Source organism: Bactrocera neohumeralis, unplaced genomic scaffold, assembly GCF_024586455.1.
Source record: "Bactrocera neohumeralis isolate Rockhampton unplaced genomic scaffold, APGP_CSIRO_Bneo_wtdbg2-racon-allhic-juicebox.fasta_v2 cluster10, whole genome shotgun sequence".
NCBI lineage: Eukaryota > Metazoa > Arthropoda > Insecta > Diptera > Tephritidae > Bactrocera > Bactrocera neohumeralis.
In genome coordinates, this window is record NW_026089623.1 from 1,693,585 (window position 1) to 1,700,760 (window position 7,176).

A 7,176-nucleotide genomic window follows, 5' to 3' on the forward strand; every position below is an offset into this window, starting at 1 on the left:
TATTTGACTTAACTACGACAATTAATTTCGCGAAGAACGGAAATTTTTATTCAGCAGCAATAAATACGGACGAGATTGAAGGGATATTTGTTGCGCCAAGCGACATCTTTTGTAATCTAAATCTAAATTTAAAAAAATGAAATATAAAATTGTTATAAGAACCTATGAAATTGAGTTTATAAATATTGAATTGTACAAAATAGCATACTTACCTTAATAATACATTTATATTACCTTCATTTATTACTTACCTTAATTCATCTATTACAATATTTGACGAAAGATAATTACTTACCCCTTGTATTTACATTACCACTAGCTTAAGCCGTTAGTTTTAAGATTTAGGCTAAGCAATTCCAAAAACGGAATAATTGAATCATTGTATTAAAAACCTTGAAATCGAACGCACGCGTCTTTTCATCTTTTTCGCTAATTATATCGTTATAGTGACAGGCAATTAGGATTTAAATTAATTCGCGCATTCCCAAGTAACTTTTCGTGTCTCAAAAACTCTTGAGATTTTTCATGGCGCCCGAGCAGGGACATAGTGCGTGGATTTAGTTAATTTTTTCTCAAAGTGCCAACTAATCGTGTTAGTACTAACTTTCGCTGTCGTAACTAATTGCCTGTCAATGTTTTCCGGTGTTCGGTCTTCGGAAGTGAAGTGCGAAAAAACAAATTGAACAAATCAAACCTAAAAAAAAACATCACATACTTATATACATAGAAAACACAAAGCAAAAACGTGTAGTGCAGTGGTACCTAAGTACATACAAAAAAAAAAGAATAAAGAAATAAATAAAACATAAGAATTAAAGAAGTTTTTTAAATAAAAAGATAGAAAAATGGAGTGAAAGTGTTAAACACAGTGGCAAATATATGTATGTGCATATACCAAAAAATGGCTAAAGGAGAAAAATATATTTAAAAATACATTATATACGGCCATATATACCTACATATATACGTGAAGTGAAATGTGCTAACGTTATAAAAGTACAGACATATGGACACACCGGCAATTATCCAAACCAAGAGAAAATAAAGAAAAGGAATAAAAAGTGTAGACTTGGGCTGGCGGACGTATGTATATGTATATATAAAGACATATACATATATAAGTACGTTGTAAAGAAACTACAAGTACAGTGAGTTTCATGATAACAGCACCAAAGTGTTCGAAATATTTCCAAATTGAGATTTAACAGTGAAGTGCCGCTAATATCTACCGCTTTTTGTGCCGTACCACTAAAAGTTACCGCTTCCAGTGCCGCTACAAAACTCCGCAAGAACATCCGCTAAGTGTCCAGTTTTTTTACAACATCACTCCGCTGCTGCTCTCAAACCACTGCTGCCATCACTCTGCCGCTGCCATCAAGTCGCTGCTGCTCTCAAACCGCTGCTGCCATCAAGCCGCTGCTGCCATCAAGTCGCTGTTGCCATCAAGCCCATGCTGCCATTAAGCCGCTGCTGCCGCTGCCGTCGTGGGAATGAGCTGCCGCTGCATCCTGCGCCAAAGGGACGTAAGCGCCGGCAAACAGCCGACGCAACAGGTAACGAGTGCGAATTACTGATAGCAGTGCAAAAAAAAAACGCAAACTACAACAAAACAAGTGCACTTTCAGTTTTTGGCTCTCCCTTTTCACTTTATATCATATTGACTATATTGTATTGGATCCCAGCGGGATAATGGTTCACCGCTTACATTTTTCTTTGAAGAATACTTCGAAGAAAATTCGATGTAGAATTCTTCGATACCTGGTAATGCATAAAAGTAAGCTATGCGGAACCTCGCTTACATTTTTCGATACCAGGTAATGCATAAAAGTAAGCTATGCGGAACTTCGCTTACATTTTTCTTGAAGAATACTTCGAAGAAAATTCTATGTAGAATTCTTCGATACCAGATAATGCATAAAAGTAAGCTATGCGGAACTTCGCTTATGTACATTTTTCTTGAAGAATACTTCGAAGAAAATCCTATGTAGAATTCTTCGATACCAGGTAATGCATAAAAGTAAGCTATACGGCTAAATTCTACTGTGTTCATATTTACAAATCAAGTAAGTACATGAAAAACGACAAATACAAATTGATGGAATAAAATTTATAAGTAAATTTTTTCATTATTTCGTCAAATCATCAAGCAAAAAGTTGGTCGTGATCAGGTGAGCTACTATTTTAATTAAAAATTTTGTTTATTTTTTTTGTGTTTAAACTTAGAATAAAAAATAAAAGAATGTTCTCAAAAAGACATTTAAAAACATACTCTTTCAACTTTTTTTGTAGAATGTGTGAAAGTTGAAGGTTTCACCGAGTCGGAGTATATACACCAAATTCAAAAAGTATCAAACTCGCCAAAGGCCGTTTCTTCAAGTCTCGTTGCTTGGATAAAAAACGAAAAGAGGCTCAGCCACAAAATTAAAAGCAGCATACCAATTCGAACAAAAAGGAACGAGAAAGGATCTCGCGCAGCTTTCTTCGTTACGACGTCGTTCGACCAACATCTCCGCCTTCGCAGCATCCCGGTTCTTTCCGCTAGTTACCCGCCTGTATATATATTTAACGTTTTTTAAAACCTGCTGTTTTCAACCTTTGATCATTTTATATATACTATACATATATAATATGTATTTAACGTTTTTAAACTATTTCAATTTGTAATAATTCAGTTCAGTTAAACACATTTTGTTATAACAATTTTTAAGTGCATTTCGCAAAAAATAAAACCTTTATAACGATTGTATCGAATTTAACTGTGGCATGATGGAATTCTTTGTTAACTATGGCATCGAAGAATTCTTCGTTAACTATGGCATCGAAGAATTCATCGTTAACTGTGGCATCGAAGAATTCTTCGTTTACTTTGGCATCGAAGAATTCTTCGTTAACTATGGCATCGAAGAATTCATCGTTAACTGTGGCATCGAAGAACTCTTCGTTTACTTTGGCATCATCGAAGAATTCTTCGTCCCTATGGTAAGCGAAAGGGGTGATCTGTTACTTTTCGTAGGACATCGCCGTGTTAATTTTCATCGGTCGGAGTAAGCGATACAATCACGCTACATCGTTTACCTTGCTCGCTTACCAATGTCTACCATATCCCGCTGGGATTGTATTTATTATACATATGTACATACATATATGTATATATTAGTACATACTCATACGTAAATATACGAATTCAAGGTGAATAAGGGATTTTGGGATTTTGCGGTAGCCCTTTATTTTGAAATAAAGGTGAAAAAATTATTAATTGCAAAATTAAATTATCTCGTTTTTCGCAATTTTTCCGATCCGCATTTGCAATTATCTGTCGTTTTTTGCAAATTTTGTCGATTTTCGTTCGGACATTTTCCGATTAAATTACTTTCTTGTGCTATTGCTCATTTTGCGCATTTATTGGTTTGGCTTTCGTGTACTTGGGAATCGATATTATTTTCTTTTCGTTTTCGTAACCGATTCCAAATATATTTGTTGCCAACTTTTATTGCTATTGGTTTCGCTTTCTTATATTTAGGAATCGGCATTTATTTTTCGTTTTCGTTATCGATTCTTAATATATCTGTTTGCAACCGTTATAGTATTTTTTCGGAAATTTAATTTAAGCAAGCAAAAATGAGCAAGCCAAAGCCAACTCTCGCAAACCTGTTTCCAAGTAAGGAGTTGACGGACTTAAAATCGTTAAGACGTCAAAGAACGGTTGCGAAAAGTAGTATTTTGCGGGCCTTCTTGAAAAGACTATGTCTTTAGATCCAATAGAATTGTAATGTCGTTTAGATATATTAAATTCACATAGTGAAAAATTGATGAAATGCCAATCAGAGATTGAAGAAATTGATGAAGACGATATGGCCCGAGGAGAGTTAGAGGACATAATCGTTGAAACGAAGCCCATAATTAAGTCAATTTTAGCAAAAAATAAAAATTCACTTGCCGAAACATCTTTTGTAGCTTCTCACAGCTCAAGGCTCCCTAAAATGAATTTGCCGAAATTTAAGGTAGAATATTCATAGTTTAAAATTTTATGAGTTTGTTTGAGAGTTTTGTTCATAATGATCCAAATATCACAGATATAGAAAATTTTAACCATTTGGTAAATTGTCTATCTGAAGAGGCTCAGGGAACAGTTAAAGCGTTTCAGATGTCAGATGAAAATTACCCGAAAGCGCTGGCAAGTCTCAAAAAAGTTTATGATAATAAATGTTTGATTTTTTTCAATATACAATATCTAAACTTGTTGAGCTGCTAACCATCCCAAAGCCATCTGTGCCTTCCCTGCGTTCAATGATTGACGAAGTGTCAGCGGTATATGATTCACTGCTATCGCTGGGCGATGAAAAACAACAAACGCAATAATCATACACATTGTAATTACAAAGTTTGATTCTGCCACCCGATCCAAATGGGAAGAAGCGCTGGACTATGACAAACTGCCACTGTGGAAGGACTGTGAAGCCACCCTAAATAGGAGATATTAGCAGCTATCAGCGGAAGGATCATCATACTCAAGGACAAAGCCCATATCTACAAGCAATGCGAGTCATGGGAAACAACAACAAGTGGATAGGACCAAATCGGCGCTAGTTGCTGCAAACACAAGGCAGCCTAATTGTCAACAGTGCAAATCGAGGGATCACCATCTAACAGCCTGCCCTACTTTCAAGGCTCTTCCGGTGCAACAGAGATTCGAGTTCGTCAAATCGGTACCCTTATGCATAAACTGCTTGCGTAAGGGACATACCGTTTCCAAATGCAGAGCGGATCGTTACCGCATATGCAATCGATCTCATCACTCGCTGTTGCACCAGCATAGAGTGTCCTCCCCCGCTGCACCTCATCCGCAACCATCAGCCACACATGCCATGCATACAGCCAGTATGCCGGATCGGGTCATGTTGGCAACAGTAGTAATTTTAGTGAGGACCAGCTGTGGAGATTACCTGCCTGTGAGAGCTTTGCTGGACTCAGGTTCCCAGGTCAACTTTATGACGGAGGACTTGGCACAAAAGTTGCGGATTCGCCGTCAGAAGCGTAATTGGAATTGAATTCCAATACAAAAGTGGGGTCAAAACTAGGCGCATTTGTCAAGTCGCGGTTAAATAATTTTGAATTTTCGGCGGAATTCTGGGTAATGCTATGCATTTCGGCAAATCATCCAGACCATAACATCAATGTTAGTGGCTGGAAAATTCCGCACAATATTGAATTGGCGGACCCAGAATTCCACAAATCTAAAAAAGTGGATATCCTATTGGGTGCTGAAACATTGTTCGATCTTTTAGCTGTTGGTCAAATTAAAAATGGTCCTAACCAACCAACTCTTCAGAAAACCCTTTTAGGATGGATTGTATCCGGCAAATACGCCAGTAATATAAGTTCTCCTCCCAGATTACATAGCACATTATGCCAAGCTGAAAAAGACTTAACGTCAATCGATTCTTCTTCTTCTTAATTTGGCGTAGACACCGCTTACGCGATTATAGCCGAGTTAACAACAGCGCGCCAGTCATTTATTTTTTTCGCTACGTGGCACCAATTGGATATTCCAAGCGTAGCCAGGTCCTTCTACACCTGATCCTTCCAACGGAGTTATGACTGTTAGCAGTGACGTGAGTGCCAAGTCGTGAGTGCGACGACTGTTTGTTTGATGACAGGAAATATTTTGTCTTGCCCTCGTTCACTGCCAGACCCATTTGTTTTGCTTCCTTGTCCAGTCTGGAGAAAGCAGAACTAACGGCGCGCGTTCAAAAATTTTGAGCTTTAGAAGAATTACCTTCGAAATCAAATGGCATCAAATTCACACCAGAGCAACAAGAGTGTGAAAATTTTTTCGTAAATAAAACTCAAGTATTGCCTCCAGGACGGCTTCAAGTCAAAATGCCTTTTAAAGCTGACCGTAAGTTACTCGGTCACTCCTATGAAACCGCAGTTCGGCGGTTTCAGGCCCTGGATAGAAGGACATTAAAAGATCCAGAACTTCGCAAAATGTATCCGGACTTTATGAATGAATATAAAGCATTGGGTGACATGAACCCAACGAACAATAAGATCCCGAGTGAGCCACACTACTTCATTCCGCATCAAAGCGTTTTAAGGCCCGAGAGCACAACAACCAAATTACATGTTGTATTTGATGCCTCGAGTCGATCTTCAACTCAAATAGCGTTGAATGAACTTTTGATGGTAGGTCCAACCATCCAAGAAGAGTTATACTCAACTCATCTTCGTTTTCGCTTACACAAGTATGCACTAACAGCGGACATTACTAAAATGTACCGTCAAATAATTATGCATGAAGAAGACAGAAATTGTCAACTTATTGTGTGGAGAGAGCATCCTTCAGAGCAAATACAAATTTTTCGTCTTAACACCGTAACATACGGCACTGCGCCTGCTCTATTTCCCGCACCACGGTGTTTGCAAATGCTCAGTGATGCCAATACAATGAAATATCCACTCGGTTCATTGGCCATCAAAAGAGACTTTTATGTTGATAATTTATTAACAGGGTCCGAAAATTTTGAGTCTCTAGATCTTTTGAGAAGTGAGGTAATTCAAATATTAAACTCGGCCGGATTCACCTTAACGAAATGGTTTTCGAACCACCCTAATTTTTTCGACAGTGATTGCACTGAAAAGTCATTAAGCTTCAATGACAAAAGTTCCACTAAAACGTTAGGAATCCATTGGTTGCCGAAAGAGGTTTTTTTCGATTTGTTTTAGATGATAATTTTAATAATCTGCGAGCCACTAAGCGAAACATATTGCCAGTTTCTGCTCGCCTTTTTGATCCTCTTGGATTACTAGCCCCACTAGTTACCAAAGCAAAAATCTTATTACAAGAGCTTTGGATCCAAAAACTAGATTGGGATGAGTCGATTCCATTGCGCCTTGACACTAGCTGGCAGAACTTCAAAGCCAACCTAATGCAGCTCTCATCGATAAGCATTCCTCGTTACGTAAACGTTGAGTCGAGTGCCATCTGCCAAATACATGGCTTCTCCGACGCCTCAATAAGGGCGTAGGGATGCTGCATGTACATACGAAGCCAATCTGCTAGTGGTATTAAATATATGCTGCTTAATGCAAAGTCTAGAGTGGCTCCGCTGAAGACCAAATCTCTTCCGCGTCTTCTTTCGAAATTATGGTCAAGAGTAGCGCCCATGAAGAGTC

The 7,176-nt window shown here is 38.0% G+C and overlaps 1 long non-coding RNA gene across 1 annotated transcript; it reads left to right on the forward strand.

Moving 5' to 3' along the window:
* Nucleotides 1–1,184: 1,184 nt before the first annotated feature.
* On the forward strand, nucleotides 1,185–2,345 carry LOC126764968 (uncharacterized). Its single transcript, XR_007668176.1, has 3 exons — nucleotides 1,185–1,761; nucleotides 2,005–2,168; nucleotides 2,290–2,345. It is a non-coding gene; the product is annotated as an uncharacterized LOC126764968 (long non-coding RNA).
* The last annotated feature ends 4,831 nt before the right edge of the window (nucleotides 2,346–7,176 follow it).